Source organism: Xiphophorus couchianus, chromosome 24, assembly GCF_001444195.1.
Source record: "Xiphophorus couchianus chromosome 24, X_couchianus-1.0, whole genome shotgun sequence".
Classification (NCBI taxonomy): domain Eukaryota; kingdom Metazoa; phylum Chordata; class Actinopteri; order Cyprinodontiformes; family Poeciliidae; genus Xiphophorus; species Xiphophorus couchianus.
The window spans coordinates 3,149,659-3,175,939 of NC_040251.1; the positions used below are offsets into that span (position 1 = coordinate 3,149,659).

Consider the following 26,281-nt stretch of genomic DNA (forward strand, 5'->3'; position numbering starts at 1 on the left):
TTGTTGTTGCTACATTTGTTTCATGAATCTGTCCTCAGCAGTGAATGATTTCATTACTTATTAATATTATTACGTAGACCAGAAGTTTATGGGGGAATCTGCGGATGTAGACGTCAGCCAGCACGTCCTCATCCATCAGATGGATTCGTCGCCAACTTTTCTCTGTCCTTTCTAATCACATTCGCTCCCATTGCTGCCAAGTTCGTCCTGAAGCGTCTGGATTCGCGCTCGAGCCTCTCCAAGCGGAGCGCATGGGGCCCCTCGGACTGACACAGTTTTTATGTAAAGTTGACAACAGAGAAAGAGTCAAATTATTGACAGTAGAGTTACCGAGGGCCACTGAAGCTGTAACGCATGGGTCCCCTCTTTCTATGAACCAATAAGTAGTGAGGATTCCTTTTACTCTGGTAACTTTTAGACTTTTTTCTTTCTCTCTTTCTTTTTTTTTTTAAACGTCTCTACTTCTTAACCACAATGTAATCTGTTCAGCTGGCAGAGCTGGAAGCTCTTCCCCTGTCTGGGCCTGAAACGATGACCCTATGGGTCCCTCCATGACCTCCACTACATCAGATTAAAGCACAACTCCAGGTCTTTTCGACTGCTTAAATTCAGAACTATAGCTGCTTAGAAGGAACTAAATATTGTTTCATGTTGTTTTAAAGACAGTCTGACAGTCTCTACTTAAACAACAGATTTCTGTCTGAAATGGAAAAAAGCCTCGAAAACAAACATCATTTCTGAATTTATTTCTGCCTCTTTGAAAACACACTCAAGTCCTGATTTCTAACTTTAGAGTTAAACCTTTCCCTCTTTTTTAAAAAAAAATGTGTTTATTTTTTCCCCATTTCATTCTAACTACAGTTTCAGGACTTAAGATAAGAAGTGAATTTTTTTTAACTCACAGTAATTATTATTATTATTATTATTATTATTATTATTATTATTATTATTATTATAATTCATATTATTATTTATCTCCAGCAGAATAAAAACAGTGCAGCTCTGGACTTTCCTTCCATCAGGAAACGCCAATGTCCTCTCTGCACCAGGAACGTTTGGGGCCCATGCAGCCATGGGGCCCCTCCTCTATGCATTAATATACAGTGAGGATTCCTGAATAAATTTCCCAGAAATCCCTGCAAAAAAAAAAAAAAAAAAAAAAAAGAGAGAAAAAAAGAAAAAGGATGTACAACATCCATAAAAGGCGAGTCAAAAGCCATTCTAGGAAATATTCCCCCAGAAACCAGCCGCAAACTCCTCTCTGATATATCCTGTGTTTATTTATTATTTATTTGCTTATTATATATATATGTATATATATATATATATAAAGGTCCCCAAGTTTCCTGCTGGGGAAGTTCATTTATTCTGTATGCAAAGCGGGGAAACAGTGAGGAGAGGGGAGAGAAAGAGAGAGGGTGTGTGGGGGGGAAGGAAAAAAAAAATCATCCCCAAGTATAACAAGAGACGAACAGTTAGTGCTGATTTTCATTTGCATAAATTTTCATATATTTTAGTGAAAATAATAGCGGGAGCAGAGCGGCGCTCCTGCTCAGTCGAGGCGGAGGAAAGAAAATCTGAGGGAGCAGCGAGTCGCCGGGAAGGGAGATAACCGCTTCCACGCTCCGTGGGAGCAAACCCACGCCACGTCCTTCACTCTGAAGGTAAGAACCACCGCCACCATCATCGTCGTCATCATCACCTCGGCGGATTTAGCGCACTTTCTGCGCGTCCGCCTTATACGCGTCTCTTTCTTCTTTTTTTTTTTTTTTTTTTTTTACGCGACGTTTCACCCCGTTCTTCTGCGCCAATCTGGAGGAAGTTCTGCTAATGAGTAGTTTTTCTAAAGCCGATTTTATTATTATTGTTATTATTATTATTATTAACAATAATAATAATAATAACAATAACAGCCTGGCAGTTACCCCCCCGCCCCCCGGCCCCCTCTTCCTTTTTATCGCTAAACCATAGAAGTGGGGAGCAGATGGAGGAGCTGCGCCGGTTTCGTAGCGAACGTCCGCCGGAGAAAAGTGCAATCAATCAGATTTTAAGCGGCGAGAACGAGGGACCAAAGAGGAGAGAGGAGAGGACCCATCGGCTGGATCCTCGGTTAAGGCGAATCGACCTTAAAGTTTGCTTAAAGTTCTTTTCCTTCTTCTTTTTTTTTTTTTTTTTTTTAAATCTTCAACATGCATGCGGGCAGAGAAAGCGAAGCAGTTATCCGCAAAAAAAAAAAAAGAAAAAAAAAGAAAAAGAAAACTAGAACTGTTTCCCGTCAGAGTTGCCGGACTTTGAATGTTCCGTGTCCCCCCCGCCTCCCCCCGGAGTTCCTCCTCTTCCTCCTCCTCCAAGCCTCCGAGGGTGACGGGGAGCCGCATTGCTGAGCCCCGCGCCCCGTCGCCATGGTGAGGCCAATAAAAGACGGGAACACTGGCCGCATTAAGCTGTATGTTTGTGCACTGGAGTCGAGATGAAAAACGACTCCGCGTTTGTGTGTGTGTGTGTGTGTGAGAGAGAGGGGGGGTCTCGGAGAACTTTTTGTACAAACTAAAGGAAGAAAACCACTTTCCGTCTAAAAGTGACCCAAACATGTGAAATAACTAATCGTAGTTTTCTTTCTGAACGCGCGGCCCCGCTTATTCCTGTGCACGCCCCTGCTGCTGCTCTCTGTTGAGTCGCTCTTTTTTAAAATTTTTTTTATTACTATTATTTACTTCCTGACAGTCTGGTTCATTTTTAATCATTTTTATTGTTTTGTAGGAGTGTGGGTATGATTTGGTCATCAAATCCGCCAGGTGTCGCGCTCACTCATGATGCGAACGTCACCCCGTTTTGTCCTGCAGGTTGGCGCAAAAAAAAAAAAAAAAATAAAAAAAGGGGGAAAAAAAAGTCCATTTTGTGTCAGATTGTTTATCATTTTCAATACTGAAATAATAGAATCGGAACACAGATGAGTCCATTTCTATTCCGTTTAAATGGACTCATGTTTTTAATAAACCCTCGTGCTCAACATTAAAACTACTGAGTGGCGCAAACTTCAGCTGATGACGCACAACAGAGCTAACAAATATGACGAGCCAAATTCTAATTCAGATATCAGATTATTTACATTTTATCCTCAGACAGGGAGAGAATTTGTCATAAGATGGCTTTGACCCCCAACCCACCCACCACCTGCGCCTGCGCCTGCGCACCAGAGCCGCCACTCAGGCTCCTCAGGTCCGGCCTCCATGTGCATCACGGATGTTTGGCGCAAACATATGGCGGAGCCGCGACTTTTTTTGTTGGGGGGCGGAGGGGAGGTGCTCGCAACCGATAATAGCGGTAGTAAACTCCCGAAGTATCGCGGGAGTTTGCGGGTTGCTCCTGCTGGAAAAGAGAGAGAGAGAGAGATACATCTCCTACAAGGCGCCACTAATTAATAAAATGAGGATTTAAAAAAAAAAAAATATATATATATATATTTTTTAATGTAGGCTTGTTGCACAGCAGCTCCAGCGAATTAAGGGGGGAAATCAATTAGCTCGCATTAATCTATTGTCTCTCTCTTCTCCATAAAAGATGATTTTCGGCCGTAAATTTCAGACACTTCTGTGGCTCGCCCGCCGCATATTCGCATTAAACTGATGCAATTCCCGCCGCTTTTTAATTATGGCACACTTAAAGTTGCCTGTGGGCTACATAATTTATTTGCAGGCCCCCCAAACTCCCCCCCCCCCATCACGCTCGGTCCGGCTCGCTGTAATCCGACATACGTTGAGCGTGTCAGGCCCAAACGCTGATTTAGAGCCGAACTTCGCAGCACTTAGACGGTAATATATACCGTTAATTAAATGGGCTTCAAGCAGGCCTTCGGTGTCAGACATGAATGGGGATTTTCCCCTCATTCAGACAGGCTTTTTTATTATTAATATGCTTCATGGAGTCTCTCTCTCTCTCTCTCTCACACACACACACACACACACACACACACACACACACACACACACACACACACACACACACACACACACACAGTAACCGCTCTGTGAAGCTGAAGCGCGGAGATGCTGGAGATGTGCAGGTGAAGAGATGTTAGGAGTTTTTAACTGGACTCTCTTTCATCAGAATTATTGCGCAGATTTTCGACATTTGCGCCCCTGTTTGCGCTCATTAGTGTAATTCTAAGTGGATTTCAGTTCTGACCTTTACAGTAAAGTTGAAGCCGGCGGAGGTGGCGCTCATGTTTTGAGCCCCAGCAGGGCCGCACAGAAGACTTTCAAGAGGCAGGGGCCCAATATTTGACAAAAGGAACCGTGTTGAACAAAGTCGCTAAAAATAATATTTGTGAATAATAATATGTAAAAATACATCTTTATTTTTAACATGAAATATTACAAAATATGTGCGCCAGTCATAACATTGAGGCTTTTTAAATGATAGAAAACATTTTTTAATAAATAGACAAAGAGACAAAAATGTGCCTTAAAATGACACTAGTTATGACTTAATAATATTTATAAATGACCTTTTTTTTTAAATTGAATAAATAACTAGTAGTGAGTGGCATAAATATACGGATATACACAAATATAAAGTTTGGATTTGTTCTAAACTAGTTAGGAGGAAAATGAAAAAAAAAAAAAAACAACAACAAAAAAAAAAAAAAAAGAAAGAAATATGGTAAATAAGGTTCTTTAGGTTCTGGTGATGGAGCTGATCATTCATATTCCAGATGAGCTGGTCTGACTAGCAGCGGTCCCACAGCATGATGCTGCCACTTGGTCTTTCTTGCATGAAAAGTGCAATGAATTTAAGTTTTGCTTTCAGTTACTATTTTTATGAGTCATTTTTCAAGAACCCCCGCCCCCTTCTCCTTCAAGCTACACATATCCCACAGGATCATGCTGCCACTATTTTTGCCATCTGGTTCAACACTCGTAATAGGAACTATGTAGTACATTTAAACTTGCACGTCCAATTCTTGTTTTCAAGGAATTATTCGAGCACCGGGAAGAACTTTGCACCTGTAACCCCAGCAGTCCCACCCAGCATGATGCTGCCACTTCCAGGAGTCACATGAGCGTGAGCCACACTTTTACAGTGTCCTGTTGGATAGCGCTACATGCTAATCAAGACTGATGCTGCGCACTAAAGGCGCGCTAATTAAGAAACCAAACAAATCCAATCTGCACTCGTTCAGTTGTCGCTCTCTGCTCGTTTCTTCTTCTTCTTCTTGTTTTTGTTTTGCTGAGCAGTCCCTCAGGTGCAGGTGGGGGAGGGGAGGGACATCAGCCTCCCCAGGATTACATTAATCAAAGTATTTATTTCCCTCGGGGAGCGCGGCGCAAATCACTCCAAATCCCACAAAGATTGGAAAAAAGAGATGAGCGGAGGACCTCGGCTGCACTTCCAAGAGACTCTGCAAAACAAAAACGGAAACCTCAAGCCGGACGTAGAGCTGTGCAGATAGAAGTCCTGATCTGGCTCCAGGCCAGGAGAGAAGCCAATCGTCAGGAAAGTCCACCAGCAGGAAAACCTTCCTCCACTCCGTTCGCCAACTCACTCCATGTGACGTTGGGCTAATAAATCAGCCGCTGCTAGCAGCCACGCCGCGCTGATGAGGCAATAAATACAGCAACCAATACGCCGCGTGTTATGGGGAATGCAAATACAATAATAGGGCTCTAATGCCCTGCCTTGTTTTTCTGGCCTGGCTTTGATATTCATGAGGGAGACGGGAGGAAATGTCATCTGCGTGTCTTTATGGTTCCTGTCTGTGTAATCTGAGCCGCGGCTTTTCAAAGTAAAAGCTGGAGTTTAAGTGTGAGGAAAAAAAACGAAGTGGCACACTCATTTTCAAAATTAAAATTCAACGCCGCTGCAAATTTAGCTAGAGCTACATGACACGAACGACAGTGTTTAAAGCTGCGCGTAGCCGTGATTCAAACGGACGCTATTGGTGGATTTTCTGTGGAACTCCACTTCAGATTATTCGTGGAAAGTTAGCATTATTTTTCAGATATACATTTTTTTTGTACAACAAAGAAAATGTGGCCTGGGGGGCTGAAATACCTGGACTCGATGATTGCTGACTTCCTATTGGCTGGTTTGCGGAGCAGCCAATCACAGAGTGCCGTTTATTTTCCTTGGTGCAGATTGGCTGAACACCTAAAATGTGGAGATAAGGAAGATGGTAGATGTAAGCTTCTATGGCAACGCTAAGATGATGTCCACTGTGTTTTAATGGATATTCAGGCATATTTGTTGTTTATAAGTCAGTCAACAGATCCGATCCACATTCTTACATTCATAATTCATCATTATTTATTATACATTTGTATTATTTTGCATCTAATTTTGGCTAACCCTCCCCCTCACATCACTAAATCTACTCCCACAATATGGCTGCAGGTCAGTTCAGTAAGAACCTGACTGAATAAAGGCCTTTAGATAAAAATGGACAACTTTCTGGAGTGTAAACATGTGTGAGCCTCAACTCACACATGTTTGGTTTCATTTCTGACTCTGTCTGCATGTGTACAGTATAATCACCATGGGCTCACCAGTGTTAAATGGCCACCATGTCCTGTTGTGCGGTCGCTTGCGTTGATTCATTCAGGCATTGAACACTGGCCCGTTTGTTTTGAAATGGGTTTACATGCGTCTTCCTCTGGATGCCCCCGCAACCTCCACCTCCTCTCCCTCCTCCTCTTCTTCATCCTCTCACACCCAGACTGGGTAAACTGGAAACATGCAGCTGGGTGATCTGGAACAGAGGGCATTCATTTAGGTGACGTAACTGAGCCCGTGTCGGCCATGTTGGAGCCATTAGGCCGGAGCTGCTGCGGCGGCTGTAAACAGCTGATTACACGCAGCATCCTTCTCTCATTTCCACAGATAGACGTGGAGCTGGAGCCGTGTTCGGGCGGCAAGTTTCACTTTCCCACAATGCAACATGTCTCTGTTTGGGTTTAAGGTCGCCCGGGATGAGTAAAAATGAGCAAACAGGAAAACGACAGACTTCCGTTCCACTTTAAACGGTCAGGCTAAATCAGCATCAACTGGGACAGAAATCTGCAGCTTCCGTCCATAAAGGCGTCTAGAAATAATCACAATGTTGACATGGCCAGATATTGACAACATATTTTATCAAGATTTATGGAAGAAATCATAAATAGCATAAGGAAAACTCCAAGTTTAGGAAAATAGTGATCATGTTTATGATTAATAGCATATTTTGACGTGGCAAAAATTGAAACACGGCTAGGTTCGGCCAAAATAACATTGTCTATATTCATGTACAATTTGCTTGGGGCTCATAAAAATAACAAATATTTACATTTAACAAAAAAATAATCTTTTAATTTAGCAGCTTTGCTTAGAAATAAGTGATCGTTTAGGTTAACAATGTTAGATTGGGTCGAAATAACCTTATTGCTAGATTTTAGGCAACAAAATAGAAAATTAATGTCACAAGTAAGATTTTAAAAACTACTGACATTGTTGCATAATTATTTAATCTCGTATTTACATGTACATGAAAATAAATGTAGGCATCATTTTGCATTTAGGAACAGGATTGACAGTTTGTTCACTTAATTCATAAAAACAAAACAGAAAAGTTTTCTTTTTGTTGTGTATTTGAGCGGTTCTGCTCCGTCCGTATTTTCCCTCGACAATCTTTTCGATGCGTAGAAGAAGAGCACCTGTTGCTCATTGTCTCTAAGGGGATCAGCACTGCCTCCTATCAGTGAGGCGTGGTACTACACTGCCTCACCTCGGCTCTTCTTGCATGTATTTCAACAGGCAATGCGCAAATTCTAAGATTTTGACCATAAAATGTTGACATTACCGATAAGAAAAACAAGTTATAGAAAATCCAAGTGGACAAAGTGATTTTCTTTCATTGTTGTTAGCATCTATTTTACTTCTCATAGCTTTATTTTTACTTAGCAGGATTACTCACCTGCCTCCCCTGAACGCAAAATCAATCTGGCAAACAAAATCAATTATTGACTAAATTGATCAAACACAGCTTCAGATATAACTCTCTGTGCCAGAAATGAATCACATTTTCGACACGTTCATGTGATTGCAATTAATCTCCAGAAATAAAACAGGCTTCTTTCAGGGTGCCTCATGGATATTTATCTTTCGCCTTCAAGGCTGTTAGGAGAGGCAATTCAAGTTTTCCTGAATTTCTAAAATCTTTCCCCAAAGTTTGAAAGTTTCTTTCACAGAAAGGCTCTGAAATGAATCTCCTGTTTAATTTGATTGAAATGTAGGAATTTGATCAATCAAAAATTGGCATCATCCTACAATAGGGACAGCAGACGGGCCTAACATCGACCCAGGGGAGGTCACTCACTAACTTGGACCGCTAATTGCGGCCCTGCAGTGCTGAGCTGGTTGGCAATGCTAGAGTTTTTCTAGATCTTTTAGCCTGTTTTTTATCTAAAGGGACTTTTAGTTTCTACAGACGAGCGTCAGTTAGAAGGGAATTAAACAATGGAGCTCAGAGTTGAGCACAATAGAACTTTGTTGTTGGAGAATTGCCTCAGCATGCTCTGTCAAGTCAAATATCCCTCTGCACTTTCAGCGAACATGTGCTCTGAAGATGTCTGAGAATCCCTCTGGACCCAGGTTTTCCATCCCGACATAGATCCTCCTCAAGTCGTTCGTGCCGCGTGGAAAGGTGGTGTCAGCTGTAACAAGTTCGGCGCCGTCGGTTTGGGACGAAAAGGCAACTCTTCATCACTACATCTGGTGACACATGCTGCTTTCGTAACGCCTCAAACTGCAGCCCGAAGAGCCGAGTCAAGGTCCTCCGCAGGGACGCCTCCTTTTGTCTGCCTGAACTTTATATAACGCGGGGTGTCAAGTAAAATGAAATTACATGCAGCTCTGCTGTGCATCTAGTTATCCTCAGAGTGTAACCTTCATGGCGGAGGTGTGAGCTTAGCGGAGCATTCTCTGCGGTTATGGCTGCTTTGAAATGCCTTCCTCCACACTTTGCACGGCTGTTTGTCTGAAGCCTTTCTGGATTAGTCCACAAACAAATCCATCCCCTCTCCCCCTCCTAGCAATGACAAACATGTCTGGTTGCATTGTCAGCATCTCTGAATGATGCAATTACGTAATGCTGCTCTTTTCATTCGCTGGTTCTCACTCGTCTCTGAGGTGTTCATCAAAAACGCGGCAACAGGACCTTGTGCCACACCTGAGACAAACTGGGGATTAAATGTGTGTTTTCTAGTTGAATACAATTAACTACGCTTTACGTTTCACGTTCTATGTGTTGACTGACGTGACGATCGACTCAAGATGCAGCAGTCTTTCTTGAAAATCTCCAGACACTTTTTTTTTTTATCAGCAGTTGCGTCTCCGATTAGGACGCCAGATATTTGAAGTCACAAATGTTCAGCAAAAATGTCTCAATATGCAGGCTAAATGCTAAATGTTATTTACAAAAAGCATCGGATGCTACGGTTGAGAGATTAGGACACTAATCGCATTGTTGAAAAATTGCCATGCTAAAACTGTTTAGATAGTTAGCATGCCAACATCTGGGTAAACTAGCATGCTAAACCAATGGTTGAAAAATTAGACAGCCAATACTGTGGTTGGATAATGGTTAGAGCAGGGGTGTCCAAACTTTTTGCAAAGAGGGCCAGATTTGATAAAGTCAAGATGCCTGGGGGCCAATAGTTTGTTCGGACATTTTTTAACTACAAAAGTTTCATGCAAATACACACCGTTATTAAACAATTTTCATTGTCACAATTATCTTTATTTTTCAAATGACAAAAAAAATAACCAAATATAAGCCACTCAGGCAAATGAGAATAACTCTAAAAACCCAAATTCTGCCTTTCTTTCATATCTGGAGAGTCAGATAACATTGAACAAACTGTATGAAATACCTTAAATTTACATGAGTTTAAAAATATCTTTGCCTCAAGAACATTTTAAACAGGAGTTATAAGTAATGCAAAGTTGTCTGTTATTATTAAATCTTAAAACAAGTGAATTTTGCTCGTCATTTACTATATCTACAGGTTCATAACCAAATCTTACTCAAGAGTTTAATAAAAATAAGTGCCATAAATCCAGGTGCATAAATGTTCGATTGGCTCTTCACTGCTGATAGTGAAAGACGTTACCGTTCAAAACACTCAGTTTCATGTCCTCAACTCTCAGTGCCACACTGTTACTGCCAGGCAAACATTTTTCTCAAATTCTTGCTTCTTCTCAGGGCAAAATGTTCTCCACCATTTTCATAACACAGTCTTTGATAAATGTATCTTCAGTAAAAGGTTTGCCATGTTTAGCTATTAACATTAACTTCGTAGCTTGCTTTGGTGGTATTTTCTTTTGACTCACAGGCCCGCGTGAAGAATCGCTGTTGTGATGCCAGTGCAACTTGGAGTTGCTTCACTTTTTCAGCACGGTCACTTCCTGTTAGCTTGTTGTATGTGTTAGCATGTTTAGTCTGGTAGTGTCTCTTTACGTTGAAATCCTTAAACAAGGCAACAATCTCACAAATTAGACAAGCACAATTGCCTTGATTTTCAGTGAAGAAGTATTATAATTCCCATCTCTCTTGAAAGCGGCGGCCCTCACTGTAAACTTGTTTTCTTTGCAGTGGCCATGGCAGAAATGAGCGGAGAGCGGTTCGCTGCACGGAGGCAGAGACTGATAGTATTAAAGTGGTGCTGCCACCATTTGGTGAAAAGAGGAATTACAGTTTCAAGTTTTATGATTTATTTATTCTGTTTCACAGTGCAGGCGGGCCATAAATAATACATTATAAGACCGAAGCTGCGGGCCGTATGAAATCTGATCGCGGGCCGTGATTGGCCCCCAGGCCGGACTTTGGACATGCCTGGGTTAGAGAGTTTGTATGCTGATGATATGATTAGAAGATTAGCATCTGTGGTGTATAAAATTAAAATGCCAAGGTCCTGCAGTAGGTAAAAATTGAAACATAGTATTTCTTAAATGGAGACATTTAATTGGACACTTAAAAGCTAAAAAAGTTGCTGTCATTGTCAGTAAGTTGGTTTCAGATATTTAGCTGATAGACTGTTGGGCTGATAGACTTCATAAGGTTATGTTATTGAATATCAAGCGGTTGCTTTTAAATTCTCTCTTGTAGCAAAACATACGTAGAACAAAAACAATATGCATACATGGAAAAACTGACTAATTACACTCAAAAGCAAAATTATTTTGGTGAATTATGCGGAAAGACTTTTTAGGTCCAACTGTGAAAAACACTATACAAAAAGGACTACTGCTAATACAGCGCTACATTTTATTGTGAATTCGGTTGTTTTCGGATGAAGCATGAAACGTATCGCAAAGGGTAGTGAATATTAGCAAAGTGGTCTAGACCAAGCTCATGTAAAATGTGGCAACAACGGCAATGGCCTGATTGTAATTTGGACCCTTCCCTTTGTTCCTCTATCAGGAGACCCTCACAAGCACCAAACTTTGGTTCCTCCTCGTCCCCGGTGCAGAACCTGTGGGGGTAAGGGCCCAGTGTGTACATTAGTCTGAATGTGTGTACGTTTGTCTCCTTCCCCAAGCAAAGCGGACACGGCGTCTCCCCAGCTTCCGTTTTTCCCTACGCACGCCTCCTGCTTCTGCTGGAGTATTCACGCTCCGGGCTGTTTTTCTTTGAGAGGGAGGCAAGAGGAAAGACGGAGTATAAAAATATGCAAATGCTATTGTTGAAGCGGCAGAGCGAGAATGGGTGGAGGGTAGGGGCGCACCTCTTCACCGATACCACTCCACCTCCATCCATCCACCAATCCAGAGCTCACAGACAGGGTAGGACCCGGGAGGGGGATGGACGGGGGGTGGCACTGTCAGCAGCAGGATAATAAAACACACTGAGAGGCCGGCATCATCTATTCCAGTTGAACCCTTTTCTTGATCTGCTCAAAGATACAAAGTGGCCCACGCAGGCCAGTGATCCAGCTTTACTGCCAACCTTCATCGTAAACAAACCGAGGCTGGATCCAGGAGGCAGGAACAGCCAGTAAATCTGAGCAGGTAAGAGACCCGAGAGGCAGGCTGTAAACCGTAGGGCCACGCAGATGGAATTTCATAGCCGCGCTTCATTATGCCACGTTCTGCGTCGCCACCTCGGTTGGTCTCACCTGTGTGCGCCCCGCGGCCGGCCGGCTGCTCGCAGCGGAGGCCGATCATTTCACAGCAGCACTGCCAGGCAAATGACTTCACCTGAGTAACGAAGACGGCAGTTCAGTCTGCAGCCAAATGGGTTATAATACGTCAGATCTCAAATTTGAATTGTTTTTGGTTAAAAACGTGTAACCTTCATCAAATCTAATTCACTTTTTTCATTGTTTCATTGTCATACCGGCATGGAGTCAACGCTGCTCAGATTTTAAAAAAAAAGGGACATATCACCCATAAATAAATGAAATATCTCATATCAGACAGTATTTTTAGAGTTATAGATAAATCAGATTGAGCTCTCTTCAATGCTCTGAGACAATCTGAGAAACCGGCAATCACAATAATTCAACTTCCTTTTGTAACCAACAGTGGCTGTTAGCTTTAGCATGTCAATACGAGCATTAGCATAATGACTTCCCAAACAGGCGAGGCCGACAATGAACCGTCACGCTGTGTTCTGTACGGCCAGAAGTTTTTTCTTTTAAACTTTCATTTCAAAAATCACAATAACTCATGGATTCTTTAAACGTTAGCTTGAATATGTTAATATTAGCACAAGAATGCTAATTTCCTAAGCTCATTGATGTGCAATACAAGCCTGGTTTTATCCCTCCTTTGAGAATAGCACCAATGTTAAAAAAGCTACTTCTCCAATTACTAGATGTTTGAATAACCGTCATTATGCCCAAAAAGCAAATTGATGTTTTTCTTTTGTTTTTTTTTTTTTTTAACAAATCCAGTGTTAAAAGATTGGTTAGCCACTTATAAATGTCTGAAGTTCTCGATATGTTAGCGTCAGCATGCTAACTTTCCAACATGCTAGACTTAGGTTGCAGTGGAAAAACGGTTGATTTTAGGCAATCTAGGCTATCGACTTAGTTTTGGTCTGTATGTCTAGTTGTACTCTGAAGATACAGGTGCATTACGTATTACCATACCACAATTATAGTTGGAATCTCTCAAAAGACTGAAAATTAGGCATTTCTAGATTTTAATAAGACGTAGGTATAAAGTTGTTCTGTGGTGATATCAATGCGTTTTATTTAATTTCTGATATTTATTTGATTAGTTTTAAAAAAATAAATAAATCTAACTTCATATTTGATATACAGTACAGACCAAAAGTTTGGACACACCTTTTCATTCAATGAGTTTCCTTTATTTTCATGACTATTGACATTGTAGATTCACACTGAAGGCATCAAAACTATGAATAACACATGTGGAAATATGCACTAAACAAAAAAGTGTAAAACAACTGAAAATACCCCTTATATTCTAGTTTCTTCAAAGCAGCAACATTTTGCTGTGATTACTGCTTTGCACACACTCTGCATTTTCTTGATGAGCTTCAAGAGGTCGTCACCTGAAATGGTTTTCACTTCATAGGTCAACCTGTCCTGTCAGGTTAATAAGTGGGATTTATTGCCTTATAAATAGTCATGAAAATAAAGAAAACCCATTGAATTAGAAGGTGTGTCCAAACTTTTGGTCTGTACTGTATACAAAGATTTTAGAGAAGGCATTCTCATTTAACAAGCCATCGAGTTTGGTCTCCTCCAAAGAAAATTTGATATTCTTAAGCTCCGCTTCCTGTCTTTTTTGTTGCCGCAACCGTCTCAAAATTGCACATTCCATCAGGTCACAAACTTTGGCTTTCTCGTTTTCCTTTCAGATCGACACATCCACGTTAAGCAGGGAGACTCCTTTGTGTTCATCATTTTCTTTAGGTTAGAACCACAAACTGGATGGTAATAAGGCGACGTGAAACGGCATGTAATTATGACGGGGGGAGTCAATTGATGACGATGAGGAAGAGGGCGTCTGTCTGTAAAGCCCTGACGCTTCAGGAAGACTTCCTGCAGCTGTTATGAAGACAGCTCAGAAGAAAAGGAATGAGAATAAGGTGGATAAACAGATTATTAGGAGAAGCAGAATGGTTGGACCAAGAGAACTCCAACTTTGTAGAAATGAGAGCGGCAGAAACAGTAGATCTAATGAAACGGGGGAGGAGGGGTGGGTAGTGTCAGGGAAATGATGATTAATTCTGCAGCGCTGATACAGGTCTAAATGATATAATTTGGGAATATTAGCGGGAACATTAGCTGATGAGGCAGTGGACTCGGAGGGGCTCCTTCTCTTCCTTTTCTCTGCTCCTTCCCCAGTTATTATAGATTAATCCATAATCCGAGCCACCTAAAGACAGTTTTGTCAGCCGAGCTCAGGGATGGAAGCTGTAGATTTTTGCTCACGTATCTCTACTCCCGCTTATTTCCCCCCATCGGCGTGATGTCACATTGTCACGTCTCTTCCACTGGAAGCATCTCGCTCCGGCAGAGCCGAGGTACGTCTTATCGCTTTACGTAACCGGAAACTCATCGCGCACGCCGTTGCTCGCGTTTAATCCGACACAAAGCGGCGTTCAAGGTTTACATCGCTCAACAATGATGAGATAGGAATCATGTTTTAGTGGCTTTTTGGAATCTGTCGCACTGATAAATAGTATTCTCTCTTTGCCTTTTTGATTGTTTTTTTTGTGCTCTGTCTCTGCAGATCTGACAGGGACCTGCGCGCAGGAGCGAACAAAAGGGACGACCTCGGAAGCGAACTCAGGGGTTTAATTCGACGCATTAGCTGCAGTCACACTCCAGCGCCGAGCACAAATCTCTAAATCTGGAGCAAATTCGGCTCCTTTAAAGCGCGGATCATCTGCGAAATGTTGATTTTCTCAAGACGGTGAGCATGACGTCTCTGTACGTCGTCTTCGCCGTGAAAAATCTGTATTGTGTTTTTCGCAAGTGTGCAATAAAAAACAAGTCAGCAGAAGCCGAGCTCTGTGTCTGTTTGTGTTAAAAACGAGCGCACCCTGAAGCTCCTCACTTGGGTCTCTTCTTCTTCTCCTCCTCCTCTGTGTCCTCAATGACCCTTGAGGCTGGGACAAGCGTCTCTTTGAGGACAGATGGACAGACAGTGCACCAACAGCCAAACATCGGGCCCCTTAAGACAGCAGAGCCGCGATCCAGCTTCTGCCTTACTGTCAGGCACTTCCTGTAAATATGTTTTTGGGTGTGTTTGCAAAACACACGAGTGCCAGCGAGTTGACAGGAGCAGCGCGGCGGCGGCAGGAACACAGAGAGAGAAACCCCACAGAGCCGCGGATTTAAAAATATCTGCACCCCGCCACCGCCCCCACCGAAAGAGGAACGAGGGAAGAAAAGCAGCAGTTCGACGGCACCGATTGGGGTGAATTTGTCACAGCAGCACAAACTTAAAAAATAAAAAATAGCGGCACAGTCAAGTTTCTATCAACAAAAAGTTAAAAAAAAAAAACAACCCAAAATGACGGGAAAAAAAAGGTGTGTGGGAAAAAAACAACAACTCGGTGCACACTTTCTGCTTTCATTGGATGTCACAGGGAAATAGCTGTTTGCTGCTGAAACAAGTTCCTGTTAGCGCAACCCCAGGTAGGAAAGACATCAGCAATGACCTCTGGGTGTACACAAAGAGGAAGAGGGAGAGCAGCAGAGGTGGAAAGTCGTCGAGAAGAGGGCTCAACATGTTGAAGAAGAGTGAACAAAAATGCTCCCCGTGACGACTTAAGAATGGGGCATCCATGGGGTTTGTGTGTGGAACTTGCTTTTTCCACACACAAACTTTCTCCATTTTTATCGTTATTTAGCAAATATCGATACAAATTTTTGTATACTCGATGCGATTGCTTTCCCCTCTTGATGAACTGTTAAACTACAGCAGGGTGTACTTTCTTTTCCAAGCTGGACTGTGATCAGTGATGTGTGTGGAAGCAGATGTAACCCAGAGCAGAGCAGGAAGTGGCCGCTAGTTAAGGTGAAGCTTCCTCCACGCGTCAGCCTGATCCGCCAGACAGCCATCGATCGGGCTGCTCGTTAGGAGAGCGAGGCCGCCCCGGAGGATCGGTCCCGACACCGTTAACACCACGCTCTTTAACGAACCACCGTCAGCGGAGCGGGACCCGGTCATTGACCGCGCCGGCCCGCTGCGGCCCCTTCCTGCCTGGCCGGGGCGAGAAGGGAGCCGCGGCATGTGGCGCTATCGATCCACGGGCAGCAATTTGGTGCCTTGGAAACAACCGAGCAAAGAAATACAGATTAAATACAAGAATTTGAAAGAGCATCTGTTGAACCAGACTCAGTTTTCATCCAGAACTGGCAGCACAATGTCAGGACAGGAAACCAACAGCAATGAACTTCCTGTTTTTGTGTTCTGCAGTTGTTCCTAAATGTTCTATGTAAATAAATTTTGATTCATTATAAAAATATCAATGAATCAGTTTTTACATCCAGAAAATCCAGCTGCTTTTATCTAATCAGACAGCTTCAGTTTGTGTTTCTGGTTTTCATTGGACGGTTGTCGGTTGTTAATGTTCCACAGCTCTGTGCTCTGGCCCAATAACTCCAACATGAATGTAATATAACCAGATTTATGAGGTATGAGTCAACAAAGCCGAAACATTTGGATGGTGAACCTTGTCTACAGCAACTTTAGCAGTACCGTTGACATCAGAGCAGAACTTATTGACGCTATATTTCCTTGAAAGCAAAACTAAACGTGTAAGCTAGCAGCAGCCGCCGCCGCCGCGCAGAAAGCCGCGACCTCGTGGCGGCGGACTGGTTGGATGCCAGAAGGCCGCCGCGGAAATGCTACTAGCTTTGCAGAACGAGCTGCTGCTTCACGACTGCTGTCATCTGAAGGCATTCAGCGAAATATCATTAGCTGTGCTTATCAGATTAGCTAGAGAGAGGTATTAGCAAGACTGTGAAACACAGACACTCGGATTAGAGTAGAGTGAGCGCGAGGAGGGGGGGGGTTTGTCTGCACAAGTCAATCTGCATAAAATCGGAGCGTGCCGATGCAGTGATAGTTAGAAAAACAAAAGGTGTGAGGAGGAGTGGAGAGCGACGACAACACAAAATGAACCGTCGGGGCCGGGAAGGAAATATTTCAGCACAGAGGGGAAAGTGAAGGATGAGGAAAATAGCAGCACAATGAAGCCAGGCTGCAGCATGTGTGTGTGAAGGAGAGAGAGAGAGAGAGAGGGGTGTGTGTGTGTGTGTGTGATCAGAAAGTGAATGAGCCGTTTCAGCGGCTGCCTCTCTCTGTCGGTGGAAATGAGCTCGGCCGTGCGGCGAGCGTGGCGACCTCGTGGATAACCCCGCACTGTTCACTCCCCTCACCCCCCACTAAATGATGCCTACTGTATCCTGCCTGGGAGGGGGTGAGGTGGGGGGGGCAAGAAGGGGGAAGGAGACAGCAGCCCTCCCCTCCTCCCTGTTCGCTCCCATCAGCCTGTCTGGGCGACTTGAAGGAGCAAAGAAACGTGTTGGTAACATTCGGACTGCTCACTTCTGACGAGTCACGATGAACGCTCAACATTAGATTTTAGTATATCAGGACCAAAACATTTTTGACTGCAAGTTTTCCTTCTAAGGAATAAATAAATAAATAAATAAATAAAAATAGTAAATGAAGCGATTCAGATTGGATTAAAGTTAGTGCATTTAGCGCATCCTGAGTCATGGGGCTTAGATTCGAGTTGATTTTCACTGTGGAATCTGCAGGTTTTAGACCTGATGCTAATGCTAATGTTAATTTCAAAGAGTTTGCGTTCAACAAACTGCCTAATATTATTTTAAAAAAACGTTAACTTTGCCTAGCTTTTATTTTCCATTTGATCATTTACCTAATCTGCCCCATTTTAGCACACCACAAAGATTGGGTTCAGCTTCGGTCAGAGCCTCCAGCGCTTTGGAAGGCTGACAAAAGAAATATACCAAATGAATATGAAAATAAAAACTTTTTCAGGACATTTAATCTCTGACTTTACTCATCATGTCAACTTTGCACTGCGATGAATCACCGACCCTTCAGTTTTAATCTGTTTAGTAGGCTTAGGATTTCAAACATATGTATAAATGTTGGTGCCATGAAACATTTGGCAGGAATAAAAAATAAGGTTGAAACTCCAGGTCCTAATGGGATTTATTTACACACACCAGAACGCCTAAGTCACTGTTGGTACCTCATCGAAATGTGACCAGCATTGTCACTCTGACAATGCTGGTCAGAACTGGAGCACAGGTCACACCAAGGTGAACAGAGACGTGGGTTTTACTTGAACTGTGCATTATTTGGTAAATAAGATAAGATGTCACTACTAAACTAACTAAACTTTTACAGCAACTTTGCATTAAAGTGTCATTATTTACTGAATTCATAACAGTCATAAACATTCATAGACTTCTTCATGTTCATGACTGACTTTTGTCATATTTATGACGGTGTCATGTCAGTCTTATGCACACACGCCTTCAAATAAAGTGTTACTAAATTCTTTTTTACAAATGGTCATTTTGGTACATTGGTGAACAAGGAGGCGATGCTAATTAGCCGATCGCCAATGGATAAAACAGATTATTTCTGTAAGGGAGTACATACTTTTCTGTGAGAACCTGAGCTGTGTTGTAGCAGGTAAAGTTAAAGGCTGTTTCTTTGGGGGGGGGGATTAGGGGGTGAATTCAGGTGTAAACGGAGGAGACCCGGACTCGACGTGGGGTGTGTGGCGGCTTTCAGGGGTCTGATTCTAAGCTTTCGCTCGCAGTTCTGTCAGTTCCCATCTGACTCGGACAGAAAACCCATGAGGAGCAAACGAAGAGAGAGGAGGAGGAGGACGAAGAAAAGTTAAAACTGGGGATAAGGAGAAGAAGATGTGCACCTGCAGAAACAGAAACCGAGAGAGAGAGAGAGAGAGAGAGAGATCCCCCTCCTCACAGGGGAGCCAGCTGGCAAGATTGCATGTGAAACCAAGGCTTTGATGCAGGTAGCAGCTTTCTGCCTCCCCCCTCACTCTCTCTCTCTCTCTTCAAGGTTCCTCTCGCCCGAGCAACAACTCCAACCAGAGCGGCCCTCCAGCAGGCACAGGTGGTATTGCTCACTCCAATTTAGCTCAACCCGCCGACTTGAAATAGTGCGGCTGTCACAGGCAATCTGCAGCACGAGATGGACCGCCGACTCCAGCGGAGAGCAGGACTGGAGCTGGGGGGGCCGGGGTGACGGAGAGGAGAGGACGAGGAGGAATTCTTCTTCTCCTGCTGAGTCTCTCACATCCAGCAGCAGCAGCAGCAGCAGCACGTCGGCTGCTAGCTCAGTGCACGCAGAGGTCAGAGTAAAACCCGCAGCGACGGGCCCGGCTGCCACTCCCCGCAAAAGCTGCTGGAACTTTAGAACGTATTATTTTTTACCAAATAATGACAAAAAAATAGTTCCATATTTAACCTGAAATAAGGGGAAAGGACTGTTGTGAAAGATCGGGGCAGAATAGGGTAGTAACCAGTTACATTTACTCAATTACATTTACATTTATTTTTGAAAAAAACAAAAAACTTTTTACTTTTACTTTAGTTAAATTTCTGAATTTTCTACCCTCTGAATGAAAAACAAACATGTTTTAACCAAAAATTCACCAAACACAGACACACACCTGCAGTTTTGGTTAAAATGTGAGAAGTTTTTTTTTATTGACAGATTTTATTTGTTGTTACTTATATCAATTATTGTCATTTTGGTCCTTAAAATAACAACATTTCTACTTAATTTTATACTTCCATCTGTACGATGTTGTGATTTTAAAATATTAACCGACTGATAATTTGATCAGTTACTCTGTACTTTTGACCAAATACATTTTTACTCTTAGTTAAGTAAAAATATGTTGAAATGTTGACTGTTTTCTATGCGGTAAATAAATTTTTCATCTTAGGTTTATTTCTGAACATCAAAACAGACACTTCATAAAAAAAAAAAAAAAAAACCATCACTTTAACCCTGGTATAAAATCATCTGTGGTTTCGGACCAGCATCGTGGCATCAGACATGATTAGAACTGCTGTAAAACAACAACTGTTGTTCTTATTTTTAGACGAATCCTGGAGGTACACCTTCGTTACTCATCCATTTTCATCCACATTTTGATTTTAAGCAACATTTCAGCTCTTTTAGTAATCAGTTTCAAGTAAAACCTAAACTTCCCTTATGATTTAGGTGTTCAAACTGATTGGTTAGGTTCAGAAACCTGCTAGGAGAACATCTCTGTTTATATTCAAATGTGTTGTTGGCTCCGAGCATGTCATTTTAGAGATCGCACACAACACCAAATGAAATGCATTGTGGTTGTAATGCACATGGTGACGCATTTGTGCAACATCTCGGAATCTCAACGTCTCGTTCAGCGAGAACGGACATTCGTTCCAATAGACAGAGGCTTCGAGGAATCCGGCGTATTTGTTGTTCAGGTTTTTAATGAACGCCTCTTTGGGAGTATTAGCAGACCTTATATCCTGATATCTACCAATCCACTTAATGTGGTTCTAAAAACAAACAGGATTTAGATAAGACATTGAGGTTTTCCAGCAGCTTTAAGATGGCCACGTCTTCAGTCCAGATCAAGGACACAATCTGCAGTAAGTTGCATCTGGCTTGAACGCATCAACAAGCGTCTGGTTCGATTTCTGTTTGGGTCTCTGAACGTCCTCCTTATTAGAGTTGGTAAAGTTCGTTGGACTTGCTTGGGTTGCTAGCATGGACCTTCCTTTGAAGAGTAGCTCACAAAAGTTCAACAAGGTTGAGGTCAAGACTTTCCAGAAACCCAAGGTTGACCTGCTTTAGCCATCCTAAGCCCAGTTTGAATGTCTGTTTCAGATCAAACTACTGTGACCAAGGAGGTCAGTATTTGTCTCATCTGATCATAAAACTTGTCCAAGTAGAAATCCAACAGCAGAAGTCCAGTTGGTTCATGTTAATTCAGTCTTGTTTTCTAGCAGTTTTGTGGCCAAGGGTAGGTCTTAGCGGTCAGCTGCTTCTCCTATCTTATCAAGTGTCCTTTCATCTGAAGGTGACCATTTGGGTTTTTATCCAGTTTTTGTCAAAAGCAACACATTTAAAGATTAATATGTAAACTGCAAATATTTCTAACCCACAAGTGATATCCACAGCAGTGTGCTGGAAAGATTCAAAACATCTTCAAAATAAAGCTTTTCAATCTGTGAAAGAGCAACAGAAAAAGGCTTTGGCTACAGACGGGAATAAAGCTTCGACTTAGCAGGCTCCTTCTACCTATACGTCCTAACTTCCTCTCTCTCTCTCCCCCCCATCTGCTCTTTCTTCCTCGACTTTTACACACCAACGTGCGCACCCGCACACCCGCTCGCGCTACGATTGTCTTAAGCGCAGCCGCTCTCGTCAGAGGTGCATTAACTGGCAACGCCGGCTTCTGAGGATCCCCGGTTGCCTGATATCCTTTAAAAGGGAAGACACTCCCAGCACCCAGCAGAGCTCGTCGGGGACTTCGACGCACACACTCGCACTGAGCAACAGCAAAAAAGAAATTAATAAATAAATAAAAAACAGGAAACGCACGATTAGAATGAGCTCTGATAGACTGGGAGCGTTTCTTCTTCGACAGCCTGTTTTTAAAGCCTTGTTGTTTTCGCCCGCAGCTACAGCCAGCTTGGGATGATGTCGAGTTCCTTACAGAGGGTGAACTAGGCTGCTTTGGCTGAATGCTAATGCAGACTACAAATATCTGGAAAGAGGAGGGGAGCAAAACATGCAAGCTCACTCTCGGTAAGCAGCTTTAACACCAGCGCCGGTTAAATCAGCTATTTTGTTGTCGAGCTGAGAAACTAAGGGCTGCATCTATAGCATAGATGCTGTAGAGCAGCTTCATTTAATTTGACGGCATATATTTATACCTGATGCGTAACAAAATCCCATGCTTTTTTTTCCCCTCTTAGTTGTTCCTCAGACTGAGGCGTGTTTTTGTTGTTGTATATTTCTCCCTCCAGTTTCAGCTGCTCTCGCTCAATTAGCACGGAAAACGGTTTTGAAAACGCTTCAGAAATCCTCGTTCTTTAGCATAAAAGGCAAACTAAGAGCTGATCTTTCCTACCCGGAGCAACATGGCAAGCTGTCATACTTTAGTAACTCTGATAATTTGTCTCTTTGAGTTTGATATTATTGGGAAAGGCCAACAGAGGCAGCGCTGAAACATCACTAGCAACATTAGAGGTAGCGCTGCGGAAAGGCTGTGGAGGTATTTCTGGGGCAAATGCAATTATGGAGTTACAAAGACAAAATGCTAGAGGAGTTGTACAGATGAAAAACAGCGACAAAATGTTTTCAGTAAATACATCTTGTGTTGTTTAGGATCTCTGCTGAGGATGGAGTTTACAGAACCAGCATGCTACTGCTAACTATCCACCTAGACGAGCCAATCCTTATGCTAGCAACGATTACGCACTTCTAACATCTCTCAGTGCTCTCCTCTCTCCTGTAATGCCGTGATGTAGAAAGTACTATTTCTGTGGTTTGAAGGATAACCACAAGATAACAGGTAAAGGTAAAATCCTATGAAGATCATACAGTAGTTCATGCTTCAGATGAAAGCAATTATTTATAGAAATTGTGAGACCTCTTTGATTTTGACAAACACAACCCACTGGAGGATAATAATCTCATTAAAAACTCCAAACGTGCTCAGTCGCTGTTGAATGTTTAGGAAATGGAGGGGCAACTGTCAGGAAATCACGCAACCAGTGACTCTGCCCCCTAGCCAATCAGTGACCAACAGTCTTCTGACTTGTGCTGTTTTCAGCCCAAACTCTGCATGCTTGGAGTATCAGCAAAGTAGGTTCTAAAAAAAGGGTCTGGGACCATGTACCCATGACTAAAGGCAAATCCTTTAACCGAATAAAGCTGAGTCGAGATAAGGCGATTAGATGCTGGTGGAAAAGGCCGTTTGGTGATTGTTCCGACTCCAACTTTAGACCTTCTGCATCCAACACTTGATCAGAACCGAAGAGGCCTTTGGCAAAAGATGGGAACCATCTAACCGCTTCACCTGTAGAGGACCCAAATTTGGGGGCAGTGGCATTGGTACAAAGAGACTCTAGAGGTTTCTTCTCAAGTGAAGAAGTCCAGCTGTCTTTTACCGAAGCGCATAGAATAAAAGGAAATCATTAAAGAAAGATTTTTGACCAACCTATTAAAGTGCTAAACACTGTGAAGATGTATCCTCTGTCTACGATACCTTCTTGGCTAAAACATCTGTCTACAGTAGACACAGACGCTCTCCTTTAAAAACTCCAAATGACTTCAGTGACACCCTCATTGTCCTTATCTACCCAAAGCACCATCAGGTCAACAGCCTTTCATCTGGAAAGAAACAAAGAACTGTTCTTTTAATTAAGAAGTGGCTGGTTATGGAGTTGTCCATCAGAGCAGAAGAAGAGCGAGGGGAGAGGAGAGTGACTCTTTCATCCTCTGGCTTCAAACGGCGTGCTGAAAATGGAGTTTTAGCTGCTGCGGTGCTAACGTAGCGGACAGGCCTCGGCGCACGGACGACTCGCACCCCGCGGAGCTGGCGGGGGGAGACCGCTCAGAACCGCCGCGCACGCTCAAATGAGACAAAGATGGGCGCGAGTACGAACAAATCACACACTTTGTTCTCACGCGCACGAATTATAAAGGGAGGAACTAAGCAGCGGAAGCTCCTAGCATAACGATTGAAAGAGACAGACGGCCACAGAGCAGAACGTCTCTCTGAAAACCCTTTTATGCAATGGCTCTTTATAGGCTGCTAAACTGGAGTCACAAAGGGAGCCAAAGGGAAGGATGAGGTTAACTCTGAGTCATCGCTCTACGCCGACTGCCCTCTAAAAGTCTGACGCTGTGCTTACCTTGAAACAGATATCCTGAGAACACCTACATAAACTCTCATCTGCGGCACGCTGACGAATGGAACGGCAGCTGAAGATAAATGGCACAACCTCAGTGTGGAGCAATTAAACCTCTTTCTATCCCCACATTACTCACCTCCTCCCCCACCTCTCCTCGTCTCTGCGGGGGGTGGTGGGGTGGTGTTGGTGGGGGGCTTCATTTTGTTTGTTTTAATTATTTTTCCATATGCAAATGTGCCTTTCCTTCATAAATGAGCTCTCTGTCTGTCCTGGTGATGTTCAGAGAGAGAGAGAAGGGGGGAAACGGAGAGCGGTGGTTATCGATTCCCAGGGAAGCGTCTTTGGAGAAGTCATCAGGCGGCGGAGGCAAGGTGATCAATCGTTCATGTACATTATGCCTCCGCCTCCTCCTTCCATGTAGGAGCAGCATGAGAAGTGTTAACGCTGCCTCGACACATCAATCACACACCGTCAGACAGCCAGGGCCAACAGGAACACACACATATATAGAAATACATGTGTGTATATGTATATTTACTTCCATTTTGAGTCCTCTGACTATTCCCCAACATTCCTAATGATCATCAAGATGTTTTCCCCCATGGTGGCCATTTTTGTCCGACCTCTTTTAAATTCTGTTGGATCATGACCTTTGGCCCCACCTGTTTTGGATTTTTAAAATTTTTTACTGGCTCAAGCAGCTTGTATTTGAGAGTGATTAGACAGGAAAGTAAGTCATAAGACATGGGGGAAGATCAGGCCGGGAATCGAACCTGTGACTTCCGTGTCGAGGAGTAAGGCCTCCTTACGTGGGTTGTTTTTAACCCCAGCGTCACGCCAGCACCGCAGAGTTTTAGATTTGGATTTGGGTTCCTTTGGATCTCCTGGATGAGTCGATGTTATGTTGGGGCGGTTTCGGTAGCTTAGCCTCTCCTGGGACGGATCACCACCCATCCATGGGCAAAACTCATATGGGGCCCAAATGTGCTAGTCCAACTCTAGCTACCTTTGATATAGGTATCCATCACTGAGCTGATTGGTTGGTTAAAAATCTATTTTCCAAAGGGTCATTGATCTTTAATTCAGGAAATGATGTAACGAAACTTTACCTTTTTGAAATCATGTTCTATCTTCATGTCTGCTTTGCATTGTCAACAGGTTGTGTGAGCACAGACCAATTGGTTGTAATTTACACTAAAGCAAATCTTAATTAGCTTAGGACTTAACTTAATACATTAAAGTCTTAATATGTTGATAAATAATAACTGGGATGTTATCTCTAATAACTATGTATTTGGGTTTTTTCTTATTGTAAATTTGCTTCAACAGTACCGTTGTCTATGTTTTACCTTTATTATATCATACTCTTATGACCTGTTGTTGCGCAACACCCCCCCCCTCCTTTCTGTCTCTACTCTCTCACTCTCGTACTTCCTCTTCTGAGAGGGGAGATGTGCTACCAGCTCTCCGTCTAACGGGTCCGTTGAGTTTCCTAAATCTGCTGGGATTTACCCTGTCCAGAACTGAAGTAAACTCTGTTTAAGCTGGTTTCGAGAAACGATTCACCTGATTTTTGACGGCCTACATCCAGGTGTCCCACCCTTCTTCCCCCTGTGAATTAGCCAGACTGAGCAGCCTACAGCCAACTAGTTTCACAGAGCACACCTGTTAACGGTCGCTCGTTCTCTATTTTACAACTTGCATTTGTTATTGAACCAGGTAGGTTTTAGTGACTCGGTCGAGTCCCAAGGATGTTGTTTTAAATATGGGCTACCAGCAACCTAAAAACATTTTCCACCTCTTCCTCTCCAGAATCAAACATCACAGCTATTTTACAACCATCAAAGAACTTTAAGGTGACTCATTAACTGAATGTCCACAACATCTTTTAGATTTTCTTTATGCTAAATATTTTATTAGTAAGGCATTTTTGCAAGGGTCAGTACAGCTTAATTCAGTAGCAGAAATAATCAAATAAGTAAAATCAGTCATCTAGTCTATCTTTCCCTACTGCTGATACTGAGAACTAAAAAAGGGAACCTTTGAGAGAGACGGACGGAGTTTGGCGTTTCGAACCCCAGACCTGGCTTGATGATGAAGAAGGTGTGGCAGCAGGAGGAAGATGTTGATCGGCGAAGGCCAGGATCTCCGCAGGTCCGATGAACTTCTTCTCCGCATGGATGCTGAGGTCACACAGGACTTGGTGCTGGCAGGAAAAAAGGCACCAGTTCTTCTTCCTTGTCTTTGTCTTCATCTTTGTCTTTGGGGTCTGAACCCAGCCGATGAGAGAAGTGCGATTCGAAGCCACAGATTGTGGGCCA

General features: G+C 43.0%; 2 long non-coding RNA genes across 2 annotated transcripts; one reads left to right on the forward strand and one right to left on the reverse strand.

Moving 5' to 3' along the window:
* Positions 1-1,427: 1,427 nt before the first annotated feature.
* Positions 1,428-15,858, forward strand: LOC114141239 (uncharacterized). The gene is made up of 3 exons (XR_003594801.1): positions 1,428-1,664; positions 11,456-11,515; positions 14,743-15,858. It is a non-coding gene; the product is annotated as an uncharacterized LOC114141239 (long non-coding RNA).
* On the reverse strand, positions 3,116-9,619 carry LOC114141240 (uncharacterized). Its single transcript, XR_003594802.1, has 2 exons — positions 6,546-9,619; positions 3,116-6,150 (listed from the first exon to the last, which is right to left on the reverse strand). It is a non-coding gene; the product is annotated as an uncharacterized LOC114141240 (long non-coding RNA).
* Positions 15,859-26,281: the final 10,423 nt, after the last annotated feature.